Raw genomic sequence first — 27,999 nt, forward strand, 5'->3', positions numbered from 1 at the left:
GAAAAACAGCTCAACCGATTTTCATGAAATTTTTAACAGACGGTAGTGTTCGGCCAGAGAATAGGGTACTTCATTTTTTGATATCCAAAGGAGGGCGAACCCTCCCCCATACCTCAATTTTCAAAAATCCCAGATCTCGGAGATGCATGCACCGATTTAATCAAAATTTTGTATACCGCCTTATGGTACTCCAAAAACACGAAATCGGTATAAAATTTTTGGGTCAAATAACCTGGGGGGACGCCCCATCAAGAAACCCACCCGGAAGGACATGTTTACCGATTGGGACAATATGGGTATCAAATGAAAGGTATTTAAGAGTAGAGTATAAACTCTGTGACCGGCCCATCCACTAAATATCCTTCAATCGGACGTGTAGTTCGACTGATATAAGGATTAAAGAATCTGGGTCACGTCCAGCCATTCAGCAGGACATGTGTATCGCGACAATAAAAGACTGAAATAAATTGTCTTTTGGGTCTTAGCGTCGGAGGGAGCGACGCTCTCCTCCCAATTAGAACAACACCAAACTGTCATGTAGGACGACGAAGAATATATTGTTCTCAAATGAAAGGATGTGTCAGCGTGGCATCTCTTCTTAGGCAAAAAAGGATATAAGAAAAGATTTTCTCTGCTATTAGAGCGATATCAAGATATGGTCCGGTTTGGACCACAAATTAATTATATGTTGGAGACCTGTGTAAAATGTCAGCCAATTCGAATAAGAATTGCGCCCTTTGGGGGCTCAGGAAGTAAAATAGAGAGATCAATTTATATGGGAGCTGTATCGGGCTATAGACCGATTCAGACAATAATAAACAAGTATGTGGATGGTCATGAGAGGATCTGTCGTACAAAATTTCAGGAAAATCGGATAATAATTGCGACCTCTAGAGGCTAAAGATCGGTTTATATGGCAGATATATCAGGTTATTTGACACAGTTGTTGGATATCATAACAAAATACTTTCTGCAAATTTTCATTCCAATCGGATAAGAATTGCGCACTCTAGAGGCTCAAGAAGTCAAGACCCAAGATCGGTTTATATGGCAGCTATATCAAAATATGGACCGATATGGCCCATTTACAATATGTGAAGGCCGATCGGGATAGAATAGGTCAGCAAAGAAAGGTCTTTGGGGGTAGAGTACACTTTTTACAATCAAATTGGCTATCCCAAGTGGTAGCTTTGAAATATGATTTTGAATGTGGATAACCAATACAAAAAAAAAAAAATTAATTAGTTTGAATCTGAATGAGACCCGTTGCCCTGAATATCTTGATAGTCACTTTCAAAATTATTGACATTATAGGGTTCAAACAAAATCGTGCTCTAGCACGATGCTGATATTATTTTAGAGTCCTTGCCCGAAACGACCATCAAACAGGCCATGCTTTCCTACTATAGCACTCAGGGGCTCAAATAATAGGTATTTGATAGTAGAAAACATATTTGATATCCAATTTTGAGACCAAGTGTTTGGGGGTAATTTCACCCCCTAAACTCCTCCTAAAACAATTGCAATTGCGCCTTAATTAGAGCACGATGCTGATATTTTTCAGTGCTAACTGCGTGGATGGCCGCCCCACCCCACATACCCCTCAAACTGGACATATTGGTGGATTATGGCAAAAAGGGGGCTCAAATCCGATATCTGTTTTAAAGCCAAGTGAAATAAAAGGCATTTGAGACTACCGACCATAGCAATAGAAAGCTTAAATGGAGGAAATTTGGTAGTAAAGCACCAATATGATATCCACATTGGGGCGAAATATCTGAAAGGCCGTACCAGTACCCCCAAACAGGACAGCATAATAAAAAAAAACTTTAAAAATGTTTAGGCAAAATGTAGTGTCGCAAAATGCATTGAGCAGACATAAGCAAACTTTATCGAAATTTCGTTTGTCATTGGAAAATTTTTCACTGAAATATAGCCTTTAGAAAAATTTGTATTCAAATATTGTCTTTAGGAGAAATAGTAATGAAATTTTGTCTTTAAGGAAATAATTTCGAATATAATGGGGGTCCAGGCCGCGCTGAAGAGAATGTTACGCTGAATTATTAAAATTGTGTCTTTAGGAAACATTGTGATGAAGTTTTGACTTTAAAAATATTACGCTGAAATTTTATATTTAGACAAAATTTCCTTAACATTTTTTAAGAAAAAATTTAATTAAATTTGTTCACTTAGGTTAGGTTAGATTAGGCGCGAAAGCCGGGCAATGACACATAAGTGAGCTCGTAGTTCTATGTGCCCCGTTATGATACCAATAGCTATACTGACCTCCTTCTTGCTTCCTTTCAGTAATAGCCTCGTCTTCTCACGATCTGGATCCCCCCATAGGATTTTCGCCATCCTACCGACCGTTTCGCTGTTCCACAATGTTGCATGCGCATTCGTCCCCACTTCCTTAACTCGGACTGCGTGGACCAGAAAGGCTTCCGGTTAACCAAATTTATTGACGGCAGTCCTCTGGCCTTCACCGCCAAATCGTCTGCCCTTTCATTTTCCCTTACTCCGTTATGGCTGGGCACCCAAACGATGCGGATCTTGCCATCCTCAGAGAAGGCGTTAATCTTCTTCTTACACTGCAAGACTGTTCGTGACTTTACCGCTCTGGTTGTTATTGCTCTTATAGCAATTTTACAGTCGGTTAAGATGTTGACAATCGACGTCCAGACGGCTCCCGAATTAAAGCAATATGAATCTTGCCCTTGCTGATTTTCTCCATCGGAGCGTGTGTAGCAGTTCCGCTCCGGTGGAGGTTTATCTGGATAACTTCAGGTATTGGTCCTCCAGTAAATGGGCTTCTTGGGAATGATTATCTCATCGCCCGCTCCCTGCTCATTAGACTGCATTGACTCTCCTGTCACTGCACTGTCTGATGTTTTCGTATTAGGTTCTTTGCCTATCCTAGTCTTCCGAATCTTTATAAAGTCGGTATTAGATCCATCGTCGGTTCCCTGTTCGTTAGGCCGTATTGAGTTTTTCCGTTAACTGTACTGCCTGACGTTTCAATACTAGGATCATTGCCTATCTTAGTCTTCCAAATCTGAAGTAAATGGGCTTTATGGGAGTAAGTAATGGTTCCATCGTCGTCTACCTGTTGGTTAGGTTGTATTGAGACTCCTGTCGCTGCGCTTCCTGATGTTTCAAATGATGTAAAGATCCTAATCTATCCTAGTCTATCGAATGTTGAAATCGGTGGTCTGTCCGTCGTGGAGTCCTCGTTCGTTAGGCTGTGTTGGATCTCTCGCCCCTGCACTGACTGTTGTGTTAGTATTAGGATCTTGCTTATCCTAGTCTTCCCAATATTGAGAGAGACGGTGATTGTCTCGTCGTCGGCCCCTGTTTGTTGGGCTGTATTGAGTCACCTTTCACCGAGACTGGATCAATGACAACCACAAGAATAGTCCCTTCCACTTTTTCCTCCCACTTCTTTGCGACCAAACCTTGGTTTTGCTTGCCCAAGAATCTCAACATGCGTTCCGTCGCAAATGTACTGCCCCATCCCTTAGTAAAGACCGCCTTTGTGAGTTGGGGGATATCTATCTTTCTCACCAGGTCGAGCTTTGCACCCTCCCAGGGAGCGTGGATACCTCCGACGAGCTGTTTGACGTTATCACTACATTCCGCCCACCCAAAACGCAGCGTAAAGATGTCCCCTCTATACTCACAGCTCATCATTTGTATTGGTGGACCCCCCTTCGGAGTCCCACACATGTTCGAAAATGCGATCGTTAACCAGATCCTCCACTTGGGACTGATGATCTGGTGGAATCTTACCGGATGCACAACCGATATTCATGACTGCATAAGTCAGCTCATCTCTGTTGTGCTTTCTTGCCACTCTGGTGTAAGAGGACGGCTCCTTACCATTCTCAACGACCATCTTCCCCTTCCGTGATGGCCGTGGCCTCCTATTGGAAGTCACAGTCCTCCATGAAGACTCGGGCCGTGCGCGCTTCCTTCGTTCCTGTACCTTCGCAGGCCACTGTCTGGAGTCTCCATTGCGGGATGGCTGGCTGGGGTTTCCCAGAGTACTTGAAAGCGGGGAGCTCTTTTTCTTCTTCAGTACTTTAGCAGTGTTGTGCTCTTCAGATCTCCGATTCTTTTTCCAGCTTGCGTAGAAGTGCTTGGAATGTCAGTTCTATCCCTTTCAGCATCCTGCACTTTCGCCCGATTATGCTGCCTGTACATACTCCTCTATCTCCTTCGTGCACCGTGCACCGGATCGCTTTCTCGGTCTGCTTGTGAGCTTAGCAAAGCCATCGCTCACTTCTGCCGTCATCCCGATGCCCTCATCTCTCGATTCGGCTGCGATGACTGTTTCATTGACACCGACGCTGTCTGAATCCGAATCAGAAGGCCCATCTTTACTTAAAGCCTGTGGACAAACTGTGCATCCCTCTGGTTTAACCGTCTTTTCCTCATTGATTAGTCTGACGATTAGTTAGTGCGCTTGAAGCATTACCCTCGACTACAGGTGCCAAGGCACTCACATCTATAGGAGGAAAGGACAACACGCTACGGTCTGACGCCATCACCGCAGATGTCGAGTCTTTGGAATCCATTTCTAGCCTACTCTAAAAGGCTTTAAATTTTTTCGTATACCGAATATACCTATACCGAAATACGGATATATATTTTTTTTTGAGGAGCGAAATAAAATCATCCGCTCCACTCAACGGCTACAATGAGAGTTATAATTGTTCCCTTAAGAAAAATAATTTTATATTGGTCCTGGTCTGATCAAAATTTTGTCTGTAGAATGTTACAAATATAAAATTTTGTAATTTTAAAAAGATTTACTACAATTTTGTGTTTTGTATAAATATAATTTGGTCTCGGGCCCGGGCACTAAATCTGCAGTCCTTTTCATCTATTTGTGAGATAGATAACAACTCTCTCACAAAAATGTCGCTATTTTGTCGCTGTAGATACATAGATGTTGTTTTCATTTTACAAAAACAAATTCATTGGGGCGAACTTGTTTTCGAAAATACAGTTATTCTTGAGTTGGAAAAGTAAGCAAAAGAAAACGAAAACAATTGGTGCACTGTTGAAAATCGGTGTTCGTGTTGTTGTATCGTAAATTTGTAATAATTAAAAAAAAATACTTGAAAACTAAATTGTGTATTATAATTAACCTAATAATATCAACAATTGTTTTGTGAGTTTTAAAATGAGTTCCATGACAAAAAAAAGCAATTCGGTTGAGAATCAAAAGAGAGACCCCGTGAAGTGTTGAATTATTTTTTTAAAGGTCCTTGTAATAATAAAAACAAAATAAATTATATGAAACAACAAATTAAAAACTGATTTTGCCTGGTGAAAAATATAATAATTATAATGAAGAACAAGAAATAATCGATGAAATAGTTAATGATGATGTTTTTGAAATTAATAATGTTTGTGAAATTTATAGTGGGGACACCTCATTAAAATTAAGTGATAGTGAATATTCTGCCAATGAAAGCGCAAATGAAAGCAGTGACAAAAATGTGAATTTTATTAAAAGCCTGAGCCAATGGGCAATAGAAAACAATGTTTGCAACAGAGCTTTGAAGATTTATTGATATTATTGCGAAAGAATAAAATACCGGTGCCAAAAGTTTGCAGAACTCTTAAAAATACTCTAAAGGCCGTATGTGTAAAACCCAATGGACGATGGGTTTTACACGCATTATGGTTTAGAAACGTTCTCACAGATTTTGTAGTTGTGCTCTTCGGGAGATCTGATTCTTTTTCCAGCTTCCGTAGAAGTGCTTGGAATGTCAGTTCTATCCCTTTCAGCATCCTGCACTTTCGCCCGATTATGCTGCCTGTACATACTCCTCTATCTCCTTCATGCACCGTGCACCGGATCGCTTTCTCGGTCTGCTTGTGAGCTTAGCAAAGCCATCGCTCACTTCTGCCGTCATCCCGATGCCCTCATCTCTCGATTCGGCTGCGATGACTGTTTCATTGACACCGACGCTGTCTGAATCCGAATCAGAAGGCCCATCTTTACTTAAAGCCTGTGGACAAACTGTGCATCCCTCTGGTTTAACCGTCTTTTCCTCATTGATTAGTCTGACGATTAGTTAGTGCGCTTGAAGCATTACCCTCGACTACAGGTGCCAAGGCACTCACATCTATAGGAGGAAAGGACAACACGCTACGGTCTGACGCCATCACCGCAGATGTTGAGTCTTTGGAATCCATTTCTAGCCTACTCTAAAAGGCTTTAAATTTTTTTCGTAATAGGTAGTACCTATACCGAAATACGGATATATTTTTTTTTAAGGAGCGAAATAAAAACACCCTCTCCACTCAACGGCTACAATGAGAATTATAATTGTTCCCTTAAGTAAAATAATTTTATATTGGTCCTGGTCTGATCAAAATTCTGTCTGTAGAATGTTACAAATATAAAATTTTTGTAATTTTAAAAAGATTACAATTTTGTGTTTTGTATAAATATAATTTGGTCTCGGGCCCGGGCACTAAATCTGCAGTCCTTTTCATCTATTTCTGAGATAGATAACAACTCTCTCACAAAAATGTCGCTATTTTGTCGCTGCAGGTAGATGTTGTTTTCATTTTACAAAAACAAATTCATTGGGGCGAACTTGTTTTCGAAAATACAGTTATTCTTGAGTTGGAAAAGTAAGAAAAAGAAAACAATTGGAGCACTGTTGAAAATCGGACTGTGGAAAATCGGTGTTCGTGTTGTTGTATCGTAAATTTGTAATAATTAAAAAAACAATTACTTGAAAACTAAATTGTGTATTATAATTAACCTAATAATATCAACAATTTTTTTTTGTGAGTTGTAAAATGAGTTCCATGACAAAAAAAAAGCAATTCGGTTGGGAATCAAAAGAGAGACCCCGTGAAGTGTTGAATTATTTCTTTCAAGGTCCTTGTAATAATAAAAACAAAATAAATTATATGAAACAAAAAATTAAAAACTGATTTTGCCTGGTGAAAAATATAATAATTATAATGAAGAACAAGAAATAATCGATGAAATAGTTAATGATGATGTTTTTGAAATTAATAATGGTTGTGAAATTAATAGTGGGGACATCTCATTAAAATTAAGTGATAGTGAATATTCTGCCAATGAAAGCAGTGACAAAAATGTGAATTTTATTAAAAGCCTGAGCCAATGGGCAATAGAAAACAATGTTTGCAACAGAGCTTTGAAGATTTATTGATATTATTGCAAAAGAATAAAATACCGGTGTCAAAAGTTTGCAGAACTCTTAAAAAAAACTCTAAAGGCCGTATGTGTAAAACCCAATGGACGATGGGTTTTACACGCATTATGGTTTAGAAGACGTTCTCACAGATTTTGTAGTCCATAATTCTATGACTTGGAAACGATAGAGACATTAATGTTGATAGTTTGCCGCTGTGTAAAACCTCAAATAAGCTGGTGTGGCCTTTTTTATGCAGCGTACCAAATTACGAGGACGTCTTATTTGTTGGTGCTTATGGAGGCTATTCGAAGCCAAAAGATCCTCATATATTTTTAAAAGAAATTGTGGATGAATTCTCGTGAATTTTCTTTATTTGGCACAAAGTGGATTACAAATTTTATGTTTTTAATGGATGCGCCAGCAAAAGCGTTTATCCTGGTTATTAAAGGGCTTAGTAGACATTTATCGTGTATCCGCTGCTTGGAGAAGTGGTGATATATTTATAAACCGCCTGGTATACCCTATGAGTAACCAAATTTCGTCTCTCTGAGACGAAAACTCCTTCCGAGGTAGAAAACAGCCAGAACAACATAACAGGCAAACAAAAAATGCTACTGAAAGTAGCATTTTTTTAGTTCAATATAAAACAAGCATAGTCGTAGAAATTCTCAGAAAGCCGCGATCATTAGATGAATTGGATAAATGGAAAACAACGGAACTAGGCAACTTTTTAATATTATGGTACATCTATCCTCAAAAAAGTAATTTCAGAGGAAAAGTGTGAACACTTCCTTAGGTATTCTGTTGCTATAAGAATACTTGTAGATAAATCCAACAGAAAAATTAACAACCGCTTTGCCCAGAAACATTTAAAGGGTGATTTTTTTGAGATTAGGATTTTCATGCATTAGTATTTGACAGATCACGTGGGATTTCAGACATGGTGTCAAAGAGAAAGATGCTCAGTATGCTTTGACATTTCATCATGAATAGACTTACTAACGAGCAACGCTTGCAAATCATTTTCAGTGAATGGGCCCTAGAAAAGTTGGCAGAAAATCCGCTTTTTTATCGACAAATTTTGTTCAGCGATGAGGCTCATTTCTGGTTGAATGGCTACGTAAATAAGCAAAATTGCCGCATTTGGAGTGAAGAGCAACCAGAAGCCGTTCAAGAACTGCCCATGCATCCCGAAAAATGCACTGTTTGGTGTGGTTTGTACGCTGGTGGAATCATTGGACCGTATTTTTTCAAAGATGCTGTTGGACGCAACGATACGGTGAATGAACACATTTCGAACCGAACACTGATTTTGGTAATAAAATTCAATGATTTGCAAGCGTTGCTCGTTAGTAAGTCTATTCATGATGAAATGTCAAAGCATACTGAGCATCTTTCTCTTTGACACCATGTCTGAAATCCCACGTGATCTGTCAAATACTAATGCATGAAAATCCTAACCTCAAAAAAATCACCCTTTATTTGATTTTGTTAAAAGTGTGCCGAATTTATTTGACTTGTCATTTCTATCGTGCAATTTTCATTCTTTGTTGACATACACGTTGATGCTGAACGATATGGAGGAGTAGACAGTGTAAGCGCTTTCCGATTTGAGAACCATCTTCCAAATGTTAAAAGCGTCTGTGCTCAATTATACAATAAACAAGTGGAAAAGAGCATTATTTTGGAGCCCAATAACTTTTGTTACGGGGTTGTAAAAATTTTGAAAATTATCAATATTCTTAGTTTTAAAGGACATATTAAAAAAAAGGTGAAGCATCTCTTTTATCAACCTTTAAGCTCCGATACATTAAATATTTATCAAGTTTCTCAATTAGAAGAAGACGTAACTATTTCGCTTAAAATATTTCTAACAAGGCAATTATCTCAAAGAACCAACGAGAAAATTATTTTGCAATAATTCCGTAATGGATAATTACACGACGTAAGTAAATTATCGCTTTACAATACCCTGTGGATAAAAATCTAATATTTTAGTTTTTGTTTGTATAGAACCTATTACGTACTTTATTTAAGAGTCCGAACCGTCGAACTATGTATATTTATTTGCCTATAATGACCCAAAGTATATATTCTTTTTTTTACATAGTTATTTGCCTTTTGGGTGGTAGATTGAACCAATAATTACACCCAAAGAAGAAAGTTTTCTGATATCAGCAAATAGTGTCTGCTGATATAAAAATATGGTTTTTTTTTTAATAAACCATTAAAACTGCTTAACACCTTAACAATAATTAGGTTACGTTGAAAAGAGGGTGCGGATATTTATCCGCCCCATGCCATTATGGACATATACCTAAGCCAGTTATCGGCTTGTTGTGCGCTCTAAATACCAAAAAGTAACCTCTAAAGAAATCTAAGTTAGGAATTCCGTGATACTTACACAATCCTTAATTGTTTTCCATGCTGCGCCCCTATATTGGTTCATGTTTGGTATTGTGGTCTCACCTCAGTCTGGTATCTGTAAGCCGCGAAAGCCGGGAAATGAAATAGGAAATGCTCCAACATCATAGCCCGGCTTTCGCGGCTAACAGATACCGGCACTTAGGTGGGGCCACAATATAAGACATGAAACAACGTAGATTCTTGACATGGAAAACAATTAAGGATATTATAAGTAGCACAGTAAGAATATTAAAATCATTCTGTATAAATTATCTTAGTTACTGTTATCCCATTTTCAGCAGACTTTCTGTTGTTACAGAAATAATTTTTTAAATTTTTACTAACAATACATTGATACATTGTTTCATTACACTTTTAAGTAGTTATTGGTTTATATGGAACTAGAGGCATAGGTAAGGTTTAAGTGGCAGTCTGCCATCAGAGTCACTTAGAGGTTTTCGTCAATTGTGATCCCACAAGAACAGAAGAAGGAAGATGTCTTCTAGTTCCTACCGTTGAACCATCCAGATCGTAGATGTTCACATCCGCTAAATCAGACATGTTCTCAAAGAAATGAGAACCTAAAGTGGAACTCCTCTGACTGCCAGTGCGGGACCCACACACACAGAAGGTGATCTATAGTCTCCTCTTCTTCGATGTCCTCACAGCTTCTGCAAAAGTCATTACTGACAGTCTTCAGTCTGTCAACATGTTTTCCGATTTGACAGTGACCTGGAGATGTTTTTTTTATTTACATTTTTAAACATTGTTTTGTGCACATTTTAAAAAAACGTGGCAACCCACAAAGAAACAAGACGTACTGTTTTCAATTAAATTTTTTCTCTGATTTTTATTACTTAAGTAAATTAACTATTTGATCTTTTCGCATTTTTCTTGTAATTAAGATGCCTGGTTTTTCTCCTCCTGACATGGAGTATGATGCGGTGGAAGAAGAGGTGGCGTCGACATCACATCAAGCGCCTACAACGATAAAAGGCGAAAACCATCAACAAACCAACACAACAAAAGCAGCCGGCATGACAAATGACCGCAAAAGGCAAAGGCTTGAGGGTCTCCTCTCGCCAATTAATATCGACATCTCAACGCTCTGAAAGGAAGAATTAAGAATTGTGATGCATCAGGACACCCAGCGAATTGGAGAGGGTGTCCAATATATGAAAAATATTTCGCTGCAAGGAAGCAGTGTTTAAATGCTGCAATAGAGCAGAGAGCTCTTGCTTCACGAAATGTAAATAATGTTCTCCAAATGTCATTAAGATCACCAGGAAAATCTTTCGCAAGCTTGCTTCAGCCAACGAGTATTCAGCAACAAACACGACAAAGTTAACCCTCCTTCATAGAAGAATTTATGAAACTTGCCAGTCATTTTCTCGAACCACAAGAACTTACATTGGAGCAAGAGATAACCATATTTATGAATGAATTTCGATCCCTATTAAAATCAGAGGCCAAAACAGAGTTCTTGCGCCTTTTTAATAAAGTAAAAAACCTATATGGATATGGACCATAGATTCCATAGATTCATAAACTTTTTAACTTTCAATGTGCGATCTCTCATCGAAAAATATAGACAAGTCGAATTATACAAAATTCTAAATCAGAACGACATTGACATTGGTTTTATACAAGAGTGCCATCTGCGTAGAAACAAAAATATTACAATAAATGGGTACTACTTTATTTACAACTCTCAGGTCGGTACTGCTGTTGTGGTAAAAAATCATTTAAATACAGTCGGATTACATTAAATGATGTAGAAATTAACTCTTCCTAATTCAAATAGAATCCTCTGTAAAGAACAGAATCAAGCGATACTTAGTTGGATCTGTCTACATTCCTTGCAGATACTCGCCTCAGAGACTGGAGGCTGACTTGAGCAAATTGTCACAGTTATGTGGTAATTTTGATGGCTTTATATTAGGTGGAGATCTGAATGCTAGAAATTTGGCTTGGGGCGATACTCTTAATAATACAAATGGGAATGTACTGTCAAAGTGGTTGGAAGATAATGCAATGGACGTCGCTCGGTTTTGTGACTCATTCCCTTCATATCCAAATGGGAATTCTTTTTTAGACCATTTTCTCCTCAGCACCAACTTTATCGATGGAACAACTTCAAATTTTGAAATAACGTCCATTCCAACTTTCTCCGATCATTTTCCGTTGAAACTGAAAATAAAAATAAAATCCTCAGATATCATTCTGACTCCTGTACAATCTTATACATCTTACCATCTTACCAATTGGGATAAATTCCGTAATGATCTCGATGCTGCATCTCGTCAGATAATGCCTCCCATAAACCGTAACCTCAATAATCAGGAAATTGACTTATTTATAGGAGATTTCAACGATATACTCTTGCTGCTGTTAACGATGCTCATTCCGAAAATGTGGTAATCAACGATAATAAATTTTCTCTCGGAGAAAGCGAAGAAAATCTTCAAAATAAAACATCAGTGGCAAAAGGAGTTGAAAAAAATTTATCATCGCTCTGGAAATCGTCTCAGCAGTACAAAGTTATTTCTAAGCAACTTCAACTACTTAAAGTAATAATAAAAGAAACAGTAGCGTTAGATCAAGCTGAATTGTTCAACAACAAATATCAAACCTGGTCCGTCCGCATTCAAAGAAATATACGCCATCACAGGCAAAAAAAGAACTCCCTTTTGCCAACATCTGCAACAGAATGATAATATTTTCACAACTAGCAATGATATTGCTGAGCAATTCCAAATTGTCTATTCATCTTCCTTCCGCGAAACAATTCCGGAGAGGCCTGTTTGATGAAAAATATCTTCCTGCATCAGTGTTGTCCCCAACCAAATTTACATGTTTGATGAGAACCTTAATGCTCTTGAAAATCCAGACAACTTTCACTTCACGAATTCTGAAAAAATTAAAAATTTTATTCATTGTTTGAACAATAAAAAATCCAGTGGCATTGATGGAATAACAAATTTCATAATTAAGAAATTAAAATTACTTACGACACTATACAACAATTGTATTAATAACGGTTACATTCCCGAAGATTGGAAAATAGCCAAAATTGTTCCAATCAAGAAGAAACCAAACAGCAAAACTGCAGCAGATTTTCGTCCAATTTCTTTATTGTCAAACGTGGGTTAACTTTTCGAGAGCATTCTGAAAGAGAAAATTGAAAATGATTTCGTAATCAACCCAATCTCTGACTTTCAATTTGGTTTCAAACGGAGTCATTCTACACAACACGCATTGCTGAAGTTTCATAATGATATTACCACAAATATTCGAACTCAAGTCTGCACAGTGGCAACATCTTTGGACATTGAAAAGGCGTTTGACTCTGTTTGTCACAAGGGCATATTGTATAAACTGATTGATTTGGGAACTGACCCATATCTGGTAAAATTAATTCTGAGCTTTCTTACTTGCCGAAAATTTTCTGTGTGCATTCAAAATACATCCTCGTCTTCAGGGATAGTAAACAGTGGAGTTCCGCAAGGAAGTGTTCTAGCCCCGTTGCTGTTCAATCTGTTTCTTAATGATTTTCCCCACATCACTCACAACCCTAAGGCAATCCTGTACGCCGACGATTGTTTAATTTATTCTCATAATACATCGCCTGCTCAAGCGCTAAGTAATGCTGTCACACATCTGAATATTATAAACGATTATTACAAGTCTTGGAGTATTAAGATTAATGCTTCGAAATCTGAAGCCATTTACATTCGCTATGCGTCAGAAAAATGTCCAAGGTTTGTAGTACCAGAAAGCAAAACATTGCATGTATCATTGGAAGGCGTCGAAATAAACTTTAAACCCAATATCAAATATTTAGGGGTATTATTTGATAAACTGATGAACTTTAACCAACACGCGCGTTCAATTCTGCAAAAAGCCAAGAAAATTGCTGGGATGTTTGTTTACCTATTCAATAACAAATACCTGCCGCAGCGAACCAAACTTCTCGTTTACCATTTTCTAAAAATATATAACTGTGATATAAACATAAGCATTAAATTATATACATTAAATTTTATATAAATATGCATACATACATACAAAGTCATATCAATGAACTTACGTTTATGAGCTCTGTTGTCAATAGTTAAACAGACCATCGTTGTTAACTAGTTTTAAGCATCTTTGTTTTTATTATATATTTATTGACAGCTCTCTTTTGCCTGTGCAGTAACAGTAAGGGCCGCGAGCAAGCCTTTTCTCCCGCTTTCTGTTTTATATGTAATTCATCATATTATACTTTTCATGTTAACCATTCGTTTATACCATGTGTTCATGTTAACCATTCGTTTATACCATTGTAAATTCATTGAAAAAGAAGAAAACTCAATAAAAACCTTTTACTACTGCTACTGTCATGACGGACACAATGACTAATACCTCTGTTCTTGCCAGTGACAGAAAGGCGGTAGACCTTTTCAAATCTATACTAGGCCACATAGTTGTAAAATGCTCACAGCCCACTCTTTGTGATCATCTGCCATTCGTTGTCCTTCGGGCCTTGTCCTAAAAACTTAGCTTACATGTCGTGAGAGCCATATCCACAGATTCCAGTATCCCTGGAATGTGTAAGGTAGTTTCTAGTCTCGTAAGTTCGTCCGCTTTAAAATTCCCTTGGATATCTCTGTGGCCCGGCACCCAGAACAGGTGAAATTTGAACTGTTCAGCCAACCCGTTGAGAGATCTGCAAGAGTCTAGGCCGGTTTTTGTGTTCAAAAATACGTTCCCCAGGGATTTAATGGCTGCCTGAGAAGATATTTATGCCAATCATCGTTATGACATTATACAATATCATAGCCATTCCACCACTTCCTTAATTGCAAGGATCTCCGCTTGATACACACTGCAGTGGTCAGGTAACCTTTTCGGCATGATCAGTTCTAGATCTTTAGTACACCCCAAAGCCCACCTGGTCGTCTAGTTTGGAAACATCCGTATAGAAGTCTATGTAACTTTTATTACCAGAGATATCGTAGTTCCATTCGGTTCCATCAGGAATATTGGTACAGTACTTTTTTCAAAAAGCGGCTCAGGTAGGGTGTAATCCACACTGTCAGTAGCCGCCACATGACCAATGAGCAGTGGTTGCTGCAATTTGGGTAGCCACAATGTCCAGAGAAATAAGATATAGCATTAAAATTTAGTGCATCAGATGGTGTCGTCCTCAGTGCGTCTGTGATGCACAAACAAGCCATCCGTTGGAACCGGTTGAGTATTGAACAGTAGGTGGCCTTTTGAAGCGCCGTCCACCAGACCACAACACCATATAGCATTATAGGTTTGACAACAAATGCATGACGCGCGGTCTAAACCCCCAACTTTTGCCAATGGCTCTCTTGCAGATATATGGGGCAAGAGCTGTCTTTTTTACTCTTTCCAAAATGTTGGATTTGAAGTTCAATTTCCTGTCCAGCAAAATACCCAGGTATTCTGCGCCTTCTGTAAATGGAACATTCTCTCCTCCCAAGGAGACAGGTGCCACTGTAGGCGACTTGTATTTCCTGCTAAAAATAACTACACCTAATAAATTTACACCTAGACCACTTTCGGTAGCCCACTTCGCTGTTGCACGCAGAGCATCCTAAGGACTATCTCTAAGAGTGCTGGGAAACTTTCCCCTAACCGCAATTGCCACGTCATCAGCATACGCTATCACTTTTACACCTTTTTCTTCCAGAGGCAATAATATATTGTTAATGGCTATATTCCAACTAATGTCATGTAACTAATTCTTTTTCCTTAAATAGATCCTGGTTTTAAAGTTCAGTATTTTGAAATAGATTCTGCTATTACATATTAGCAATTAAAATAGAATCTCAACAATGGGAGGAAGCAAGTCAAAAACTAATTAAACCCCTAACAGAAGAATATATTTCTCTTTGCAACAAAGTTAGACAACTTGAATCATTTAATGAAGTAGACGAGATTGTACCCAAATTTCCAAATTTGCCGTTTGTATCCATTGGAGATTTCAAAGATTTTGATGACGAGCTTTTATTTGTTGATTAAAAGCGGGGTCATTTAGTAAGTCATAATGTTCTCGCCAGGATACGAACCCAGGCGTTCAGCGTCATAGGCGGACATGCTCACCTCTGTGCTACGGTGGCCTCCAAGGCTATGAAAATGGTTATTAGTGACGAATTAGCTGTAAACTTATCTTGGCGAGGCACTTCAGATAATCCAAGCATTCAACAATTTGCAACGTTTTGAATAATAAAAAGAAATATAAAACAAGTAAAAGCGTGCTAAGTTCGGCCGGGCCGAATCTTATATACCCTCCACCATGGATCGCATTCGTCGAGTTCTTTTCCCGTTATCTCTTCTTAGGCAAAAAAGGATATAAGAAAAGAGTTACTCTGCTATTAAAAGGATATCAAGATATGGTCCGGTTCGGACCACAATTAAATTATATGTTGGAGACCTGTGTAAAATTTCAGCCAATTCGTATAAGAATTGCGCCCATTGGGGATCACGAAGTAAAATAGAGGGAACGATTTATATGGGATCTTTATCGGGCTATAGACCGATTCAGACCATAATAAACACGTTTGTTGATGGTCATGAGAGGATCCGTCGTACAAAATTTCAGGCATATCGGTAATAATAATTGCGACTTCTAGGGGTCAAGAAGTCAAGATCCCAGATCGGTTTATATGGCAGCTATATCAGGTTATGAACCGATTTGAACCTAATTTGACACAGTTGTTCAAAGTAAAAATAAAATACGTCATGCAAAATTTCAGCCAAATCGGATAGGAATTGCGCCCTCTAGAAGCTCAAGAAGTCCAATCCCCAGATCTGTTTATATGACAGCTATATCAGGTTATGGACCGATTTTAACCATACTTGGCACAGTTGTTGGATATCATAACGAAATACTTGGTGCCAAAAATTCTTTCCAATCGGATAAGAATTGCGCACTCTAGAGGCTCAAGAAGTCAAGACCCAAGATCGGTTTATATGGCAGCTATATCAGGTTATAGACCGATTTAAACCATACTTGGCACAGTTGTTGGGTATCATAACAAAAGACGTCGTGCGAAATTCCATTTCAATCGGATAAGAATTGCGCCCTCTAGAGGCTCAAGAAGTCAAGACCCAAGATCGGTTTATATGGCAGCTATATCAGGTTATGAACCGGTTTGAACCATACTTGGCACAGTTGTTGAATATAATAACAAAACACGTCGTGCAAAATTCCATCCCAATCGGATAAGAATTGCGCACTCTAGAGGCTCAAGAAGTCAAGACCCAAGATCGGTTTATATGGCAGCTATATCAGGTTATGAACCGATTTGAACCATACTTGGCACAGTTGTTGGATATCATAACAAAACACGTCGTGCGAAATTCCATTTCAATCGGATAAGAATTGCGCCCTCTAGAGGCTCAAGAAGTCAAGACCCAAGATCGGTTTATATGGCAGCTATATCAGGTTATGGACCGATTTGAACCATACTTGGCACAGTTGTTGGATATTATAAAAAAACACGTCGTACAAAATTTTATTCGAATCGGATAAGAATTGCGCACTCTAGAGGCTCAAGAAGTCAAGACCCAAGATCGGTTTATATGGCAGCTATATCAGGTTATGGACCGATTTGAACCATACTTGGCACAGTTGTTGGATATTATAAAAAAACACGTCGTACAAAATTTTATTCGAATCGGATAAGAATTGCGCACTCTAGAGGCTCAAGAAGTCAAGACCCAAGATCGGTTTATATGGCAGCTATATCAAAACATGGACCGATATGGCCCATTTACAATACCAACCGACCTACACTAATAAGAAGTATTTGTGCAAAATTTCAAGCGGCTAGCTTTACTCCTTCGGAAGTTAGCGTGCTTTCGACAGACAGACGGACGGACGGACGGACGGACGGACAGACGGACGGACATGGCTAGATCGACATAAAATGTCACGACGATCAAGAATATATATACTTTATGGGGTCTCAGACGAATATTTCGAGTAGTTACAAACAGAATGACGAAATTAGTATACCCCCCATCTTAGGGTATAACAAGTAAAAGCGTGCTAAGTTCGGCCGGGCTGAATCTTATATACCCTCCACCATGGATCGCATTTGTCGAGTTCTTTTCCCGGCATCTCTTCTTAGGCAAAAAAGGATATAAGAAAAGATTTGCTCTGCTATTAAAGCGATATCAAGATATGGTCCTGTTTGGACCACAATTAAATAATATGTTTGAGACCTGTGTAAAATTTCAGCCAATTCAAATAAGAATTGCGCCCATTGGGGGCTCAAGAAGTAAAATAGAGAGAACGATTTATGTGGGAGCTGTATCGGGCAATAGACCGATTCAGACCATAATAAACACGTTTGTTGATGGTCATGAGAGGATCCGTCGTACAAAATTTCAGGCATATCGGATAATAATTGCGACCTCTAGGGATCAAGAAGTCAAGATCCCAGATCGGTTTATATGGCAGCTATATCAGGTTATGGACCGATTTGAACGTTATTTGACACAGTTGTTGAAAGTAAGAATAAAATACGTCATGGAAAATTTCAGCCAAATCGGATAGGAATTGGGCCCTCTAGAAGCTCAAGGAGTCAAATCCCCAGATCTGTTTATATGACAGCTATATCAGGTTATCGACCGATTTGAACCATACGTGGCACAGTTGTTGGGTATCATAACAAAACACGTCGTGAAAAATTCCATTCCAATCGGATAAGAATTGCGCCCTCTAGAGGCTCAAGAAGTCAAGACCCAAGATCGGTTTATATGGCAACTGTATCAGGTTATGGACCGATTTGAACCGTACTTGGCACAGTTGTTGGATATCATAACAAAACACGTCGTGAAAAATTCCATTCCAATCGGATAAGAATTGCGCCCTCTAGAGGCTCAAGAAGTCAAGACCCAAGATCGGTTTATATGGCAACTGTATCAGGTTATGGACCGATTTGAACCGTACTTGGCACAGTTTTTGGATATCATAACGAAATACTTCGTGCAAAAATTCATTCAAATCGGATAAGAATTGTGCCCTCTAGAGGCTCAAGAAGTCAAGACCCAAGATCGCTTTATATGTCAGCTATATCAGGTTATAGATCGATTTGAACCATACGTGGCACAGTTGTTGGGTCTCATAACAAAACACGTCGTGAAAAATTCCATTCCAATCGGATAAGAATTGCGCCCTCTAGAGGCTCAAGAAGTCAAGACCCAAGATCGGTTTATACGGCAACTGTATCAGGTTATGGACCGATTTGAACCATACTTGACACAGTTGTTGGATATCATAACAAAACACATCGTGCAAAATTTCATTCCAATCGGATAAGAATTGCGCACTCTAGAGGCTCAAGAAGTCAAGACTCAAGGTCGGTTTATATGGCAGCTATATCAAAACATGGACCGATATGGCCCATTTACAATACCAACTGACCTACACTAATAAGAAGTATTTGTGCAAAATTTCAAGCGGCTAGCTTTACTCCTTCGGAAGTTTGCGTGCTTTCGACAGACAGACGGACGGACGGACAGACGGACGGACATGGTTAGATTGACATAAAATGTCGCGACGATCAAGAATATATATACTTTATGGGGTCTCAGACGAATATTTCGAGTAGTTACAAACAGAATGACGAAATTAGTATACCCCCATCTTATGGTGGAGGGTATAAAAATTACATTACGTTTGGCCAGGCTTATCTTCCACAAATCCACCACCTTGGATCTTAGTCGGACCTTGACGAACCCAACGATGATGGATAATCAAGCAATTGGTTATCCAAAATTCGACCTTTGTGTCATATACATCGCGCATACGTAGGATAAGCTAATTTTTATACCCACCTCCGACGGATGGGGTATATTCATTTTGTCATTCCGTTTGCAACACATCGAAATATCCATTTCCGACCCTATAAAGTATATATATTCTTGATCAGCGTAAAAATCTAAAACGATCTAGATATGTCCGTCCGTCTGTCCGTCTGTCTGTTGAAATCACGCCACAGTCTTCAAAAATAGATATATTGAGCTGAAATTTTGCACAGGTTCTTTTTTTGTCCATAAGCAGGTTAAATTCGAAGATGGGCTATATCGGACTATATCTTGATATAGCCCCCATTTAGACCGATCCGCCGATTTAGGGTCTTAGGCCAATAAAGGCCACATTTATTATCCGATTTTGCTGAAATTTGAAACAGTGAGTTGTGTTAGGTCCTTCGACATCCTTCGTCAATTTGGCCCAGATCGGTCCATATTTGGATATAGCTGCCATATAGACCGATCCTCCAATTTAGGGTCTTAGGCCCATAAAAGCCAGATTTATTATCCAATTTTGCTGAAATTCGGGACAGTGAGTTGTCTTAGGCCCTTCGACATCTTCCGTCAATATGGCTCAGATCGGTTTAGATTTTGATATAGCTGCCATATAGACCGATCCTCCGATTTAGGGTCTTAGGCCCATAAAAGCCACATTTATTATCCGATTTTGCTGAAATTCAGGACGGTGAGTTGTCTTAGGCCCTTCGACATCCTCCGTCAATTTGGCCCAGATCGGTTTAGATTTGGATATAGCTGCCATATAGCCCGATCCTTCGATTTAGGGTCATAGGCCCATAAAAGCTACATTTATTACCCGATTTTGCTGAAATTCGGGACAGTGAGTTATCTTAGGCCCTTCGATGTCCTCCGTCAATACAGCTCAGATCGGTTCAGATTTGGATATAGCTGCCATATAGACCGATCCTCCGATTTAGGGTCATAGACCCATAAAAGCTACATTTATTATCCGATTATGCTGAAATTTGGGACAGTAAGTTGTCTTAGGCCCTTCGACATCTTTCTTCAATTTGGCTCAGATCGGTTCAGATTTGGATATAGCTGCGATATAGACCGATTCTCCAATTTATTGTCTTAGGCCCATAAAAGCCACATTTATTATCCGATTTTGAGAAAATCTGGGACAGTGATTTGTATTAGGCCCTTCAACATCCTCCGTCAATTTGGCTCAGATCGGTCCAGATTTGGATATAGCTGTCATATAGACCGATCTCTCGGTTTTAGGTTTTGGGGCCATAAAAAGCGCATTTATTGTCCGATGTTGCTGAAATTTGGGACAAAGAGTTAAGTTAAGCCCCTCCACATATTTCTGCAATTTGGTCGAGAATGATCAAGATTTGCATATAGCTGCCATAAAAACCGATCTCTCGATTAAAAGTCTTGGCCCCATAAAAGGCGCATTTTTAATCCGATTGCACTGAAATTTGACACACTGACTTATGTTCGGCTTTGCGACATCCGTGTGGTATATAGTTCAGATCGGTTTATTTTTAGATATAACTACTAAAAAGACCAATATTTTGTTATATACAATTCAACAATAACTTTTATTTATTAGTATCTGGTCCAAATCGGAACATAGCTGCTATGGGGCATAAGGAATGAATTTTGCACCGGATTTTGAGGAAAGGTGGTTCACATATATATCCGAGGTGGTGGGAATCCAAAGTTCGGCCCGGCCGAACTTAACGCCTTTTTACTTGTTTAATTTCAATAAAATCGAACTAACATAGTTCGTTTAACCAACATCCTTTGGTGGTGGGTAAAACAAATTTAAAATTATGTAGATAATAAATTTAATTGCAGACCTCTCCCATTTAAATTACAAAACTGATTTGTTTTTGACATAAATACAGTGTGCCAGCAACATTTTTACATGCAAGAGATCGCATTAACAGAAAATTTAGAACTCTTAATCATTAAACATAAAATAGGCATGTTTTACTTATTTTTATACCCTCCACCATAGGATGGCGGGTATACTAATTTCGTCATTCTGTTTGTAACTACTCGAAATATTCGTCTGAGACCCCATAAAGTATATATATTCTTGATCGTCGCGACATTTTATGTCGATCTAGCCATGTCCGTCCGTCTGTCCGTCCGTCCGTCTGTCCGTCCGTCCGTCTGTCCGTCCGTCCGTCTGTCCGTCCGTCCGCTAACTTCCGAAGGAGTAAAGCTAGCCGCTTGAAATTTTGCACAAATACTTCTTATTAGTGTAGGTCAGTTGGTATTGTAAATGGGCCATATCGGTCCATGTTTTGATATAGCTGCCATATAAACCGATCTTGAGTCTTGACTTCTTAAGCCTCTAGAGGGCGCAATTTTGCACCTAGAGTTTTAGTATCACTTCTAACAACTGTGCTAAGTATAGTTCAAATCGGTATAGAACCTGGTATAGCTGTCATATAACCCGATCTTGGGTCTTGATTTTTCTTGAGCCTCTAGAGAGCGCAATTCTTATCCGATTGGAATGAAATTTTGCACGACGTGTTTTGTTATGATATCCAACAACTGTGCCATGTATGATTCAAATCGGTTCATAACCTGATATAGCTGCCATAGAAATCGATCTGGGATCTTGACTTCTTGAGCCTCTAGAGGTCGCAATTATTATCCGATTTGCCTGAAATTTTGTACGACCGATCCTCTCATGACCATCAACATACGTGTTTATTATGGTCTAAATCGGTCTATAGCCCGATACAGCTCCCATATAAATCGATCTCTCTATTTAACATCTTGAGCCCCCAAAGGGCGCAATTCTTATTCGAATTGGCTGACATTTTACACAGGTCTCGAACATATAATTTAATTGTGGTCTAAACCGGATCATATCTTGATATCGCTCTAATAGCAGAGCAAATCTTTTCTTATATCATTTTTTGTCTAAGAAGAGATGCCGGGAAAAGAACTCGACAAATGCGCTCCATGGTGGAGGGTATATAAGATTCGGCCCGGCCGAACTTAGCACGCTTTTACTTGTTAAGTATGGATTAAGTATGCTTTTAAGTCAGTTTTCTTCCCTATAAAGTTTTAAATGTACTAGAAAAACTACATAATGTTATTACTAAGATAGAATACTCATGCACGCAAAAAAATAATTCATTTCACATTAAGGACATTTTCTAAGCTCAAAAATTCTCCCTTTCTCTCTAGAAGAAGAGAGACGAGAGAATTATTATTGGTCCGGTACACGAATAATCGTTTGCGGCTATCGAAGCACTTTTGCAATCAAAGAGTTTTTGCTTTTACAAACAAAAGAAAGCTTCTTTTTCCGTAGGCGAAACTGATTAAGGGTTTACAATAAAAAAGTTAATTACTTTCAATAATGCTACGTTTATGGCTAATGCTTGATAGGTTACACGGTTACAATAAAAGAAAAACATCGTGGTAAAAATATTTTGTTTGCCGTAAAAGAGTTCCAATTTTTTCTTGTTTAAAGTTTTTTTTTGTTTTACTTTTAAATAAATTAACATTTTTATTTAAATTTTAAATGAAATTTGTTTTATTACCATTAAGACATCCTAATGCAGAACCACTAAAAAAGCAATCTATTAAAAATCGTGGTGAGATTCTCGAACCACTTATTCGAGAATCTCATATTTCTCTAAAAATCTAAATCTATCGCCAAGTGGCACGTCTTATCTCGCACTGAGACACTAATGAGATAAAAAAGAGATATCGCCTGAGATGGTTTTTACTCCATTGAGTGCCAATTTAGTGAATCGAGCGATAGATTATGTTTGCCGGGGTACTGTAGTTACAATTTTTATACCCACCACCGACGGATGGGGGTATATTCATTTTGTCATTCCGTTTGCAACACATCGAAATATCCATTTCCGACCCTATAAAGTATATATATTCTTGATCAGCGTAAAAATCTAAGACGATCTAGGCATGTCCGTCCGTCTGTCCGTCTGTCTGTTGAAATCACGCTACAGTCTTCAAAAATAGAGATATTGAGCTGAAATTTTGCACAGGATCTTTTTTTGTCCATAAGCAGGTTAAGTTCGAAGATGGGCTATATCGGACTATATCTTGATATAGCCCCCATATAGACCGATCCGCCGATTTAGGGTCTTAGGCCAATAAAGGCCACATTTATTATCCGATTTTGCTGAAATTTGAAACAGTGAGTTGTGTTAGGCCCTTCGACATCCTTCGTCAATTTGGCCCAGATCGGTCCAGATTTGGATATAGCTGCCATATAGACCGATCCTCCGATTTAGGGTCTTAGGCCCATAAAAGCCAGATTTATTATCCAATTTTGCTGAAATTCGGGACAGTGAGTTGTCTTAGGCCCTTCGACATCTTCCGTCAATATGGCTCAGATCGGTTTAGATTTTGATATAGCTGCCATATAGACCGATCCTCCGATTTAGGGTCTTAGGCCCATAAAAGCCACATTTATCCGATTTTGCTGAAATTCAGGACAGTGAGTTGTCTTAGGCCCTTTGACATCCTCCGTCAATTTGGCACAGATCGGTTTAGATTTGGATATAGCTGCCATATAGCCCGATCCTTCGATTTAGGGTCATAGGCCCATAAAAGCTACATTTATTACCCGATTTTGCTGAAATTTGGGACAGTGAGTTGTCTTAGGCCCTTCGATGTCCTCCGTCAATAGAGGTCAGATCGGTTTAGATTTGGATATAGCTGCCATATAGACCGATCCTCCAATTTAGGGTCTTAGGCCCATAAAAGCCACATTTATTATCCGATTTTGAGAAAATTTGGGACAGTGATTTGTATTAGGCCCTTCAACATCCTCCGTCAATTTGGCTCAGATCGGTCCAGATTTGGATATAGCTGTCATATAGACCGATCTCTCGGATGTTGCCGAAATTTGGGACAAAGAGTGTAGTTAAGCCCCTCCACATATTTCTGCAATTTGGTCGAGAATGATCAAGATTTGCATATAGCTGCCATAAAAACCGATCTCTCGATTAAAAGTCTTGGCCCCATAAAAGGCGCATTTTTAATCCGATTGCACTGAAATTTGACACACTGACTTATGTTCGGCTTTGCGACATCCGTGTGGTATATAGTTCAGATCGGTTTATTTTTAGATATAACTACTAAAAAGACCAATATTTTGTTATATACAATTGAACAATAACTTTTATTTATTAGTATCTGGTCCAAATCGGAACATAGCTGCTATGGGGCATAAGGTATGAATTTTGCACCGGATTTTGAGGAAAGGTGGTTCACATATATATCCGAGGTGGTGGGTATCCGCTTTTTTACTTGTTTTGTCTTGTTGTGTAGGCTCCCAATAGATACGTATGCATGCAAACAGCAACAAAATTGCAAATGCCATACAAAACTCAGTTTTTAGAAATTGGCTGACCAACATGACAAGTACCTTCACCTAAATAGTGATACTCTTTCTCCCGCATCATTTGCAGTGATTTTAATGCTAGGCATTAGATCCTCTGGACATTGTGGTTAAACAAATACCTGCGATCCTATATATGTATATATATATATATATATATATATATATATATATATATATATATATATATATATATATATATATATATATATATATATATATATATATATATATATATATATATATATATATATATATATATATATATATATATATATATATATATATATATATATATATATATATATATATATATATATTTATATATATATATATATATATATATATATATATACATATATAGGATCGCAGGTATTTGTTTATATATATATATATATATATATATATATATAAATTAAATTGTGTTTGTTTATGGGTTTATAAATTAGTTTGTTCCGTATAGACTCGAAAACGGCTAAACCGATTTCTTTCAAATTTTCACAGATTGTGGGGAGTGGTCCGAAAGGAGCAATAGGCTATATAATTTTTTGATATCGAAAGTACCACCCAAAAATAAAAGTGGATCGATTGGGACAATATGGGACTTAAATAAAAGGTATTCAAGAGTAGAGTACGAATTCCATATTAAAAATTTGGTCCGCCCTATTGGGGGGCCGCCCCGACCCCAGACCCGAATGTGAATAGACATATTGGACGTATATATCAATATAGGTCTCAAATGAAAGGTACTTAAGAGAAGATGACATATAAAAGGAGGTCCAAGTAATTGATGGTCGCCCTTCCCGATAAACTCCTCAAATGGGAATATACTCGATCATAGCTTGATGAAACTCAAATGAAAGGCTTTTGAGAGCAGATTAAACTGTGTCCAAGAATCTAGGTGGTGCTTTACCTCCTATAATCGCCTCCAATAGGTTATTTCACCTATTAAATAATGGGGAATCAAGTTATAGATTTTTTTGATTATAGTGCGTCATTCAAATTTGTGCTTGAGTGGCAGTGTGGCGCACAACCCTCATATAGACGCCCTCCATCAAACGGTTGCATACACCAATCATGACAACCCAATACATTAAAGGTATAAAGTTGTGAATTGCGAATCTGATATCATTATTCTGCTCATATATCTAGCGGACCACCTCACCCCAAAACAGTCGATCAATTATAATGACTTAACAGGACACTGTGTGATTTAACTAATGTGTGGGGACACAAATAAATGCCCCGAAATTATAACGTTTTTAGCTCATCGATAGACAAGACCAAACTACGTGTTGGTTATTAAATAGTGGTTGTCTGTAAATGACTATTCATAGCCAACCACATCATGATCCATTCTAAGCGAGTAGCACTACCATTAAATTAGCGCCATCTGGCAGTCTTCTATTGGATTTACTTGATCCAATTGAAAACAGCCAGTAAATGGCGCTAATTTGAAGAAGCCAACATGAACAGAGAGAAGGCAGAGTGGTCAAAATTAATCATCCAGCATGTATCTTTGTTATGACAACCTATCGGTCTTTTAAATAAAGAAAAATAAAATGTAGGAATTTCATTGCTGTTGTTTGCGGTATTATTTTTTAACTTTCCCACCCAAGACGATGTTTAAGGTAGTTTAATTGCCAATATTTACCATAGATATAAATATATCTACCCTAATTTCCAAAAATGACTGATCTCAAGATATAGTCCGATGTAGCCCATCTTCGAACATAACCTTCTTATGGACAAAAAAGAATCTGTGCAAAGTTTCAACTCAATATCTCGACTTTTTAAGACTGTAGCGTGATATCAACAGACAGACGGGCAGACATGGCTAGATAGTCTTAGATTTTTACGCTGATCAAGATTATATATATATGTTTATAGGGTCGGAAATGGATATTTCGATGTGTTGCAAACGGAATGACAAAGTGTTTCTTGGGTCACCCAACCTCCAAAAAACCCCTCAAATCGGATATATTTACCAACTAAAGAAGTATGGATCATAAATGAAAGGTCTTTGGGATCCCGAGTCTGCGGGGATCCAAAAACCCTTTAACAGGACTTGTACTTATTTGGGGTTTAAATAAGAAGTATTGTATTTAAGAGTAAAAACTCCACAGGAAAATTGGAATACATTTTCAACTGAAATAAGGCAGAAATTTCCAAATTTAGAGTACTCTTATCCAACATAGCATTATCGGGCACGGCTCAGCTATCTTTTATCTATATGTATAAAAATTAATTTGTGTATGTTTGTTTGAGGGTTTGTAAATTTGTTTGTTCCGTACTGACTCAAAAACGCCTTTACCGATTTAATAGAAATTTTCACAGATTTTGGGGAGTGGTCCGAAAGGAGCAATAGGCTATATAATTTTTAAATATCGCAAGGGGGCGGGTCGACCCCCTTACCCAAAAAGTACCACCCAAAAATAAAAGTGAACCGATTGGGACAATATGGGACTTAAATGAAAGATATTCAAGAGTAGAGTACGAATTTCATTATCACCATTCATTAAAAATTAGGTCCAAGTAATTGGGGAGCCGCCCCGACCCCAAAACCCCCCAAATAAGTTTATTGTATGATAATGACAATATGTGACTCGAATGAAAGGTATTCGGGAGTAGGTTACGAATATGGTCCGGAAGGAGCAATAGGCTACATAATTTTTTGATATCGCAAGCAAGATTACCCCAAAAGTACCACCCAAAAATAAAAGTGGACCGATCGGGACAATATGAGACTTAAATGAAAGGCATTCAAGAGTAGAGAACGAATTTCATATTAAAGATTGGGTCCAGGTAATAGGGGGACAGCCCAAAACCACCCAAATAGGTTTATTGGACGATAATGACAATAAGGACCTCAAAGAAGTGTATTCGGGAGTAGATTACGAATATGGTCAGGAAAAGGCATTGGCTATGTAATTTGTTGATTTTGGAAGGTGCGGACGCTCCCCCGTTACCCCAAAATCAAAAGTTCCATACTCCGGACCCTCCCCCTTACCCTAATTTTCAGAAACGGCAGATCTCGGAGATGGAGGGGTGAGATTTAAGCGAAATTTTGTGTGCTCTCTTATAGTAACCTACAAACAAAAATTTGGAATCCAAATTTCGGGTGGGGTACCTAGGGAAGACGCCCACCCCCAAAACCTACCAAATATATATATACACCAATCACGACAATATGGGACT

This window comes from Stomoxys calcitrans, chromosome 1 (genome assembly GCF_963082655.1).
Source record: "Stomoxys calcitrans chromosome 1, idStoCalc2.1, whole genome shotgun sequence".
Lineage (NCBI taxonomy): Eukaryota > Metazoa > Arthropoda > Insecta > Diptera > Muscidae > Stomoxys > Stomoxys calcitrans.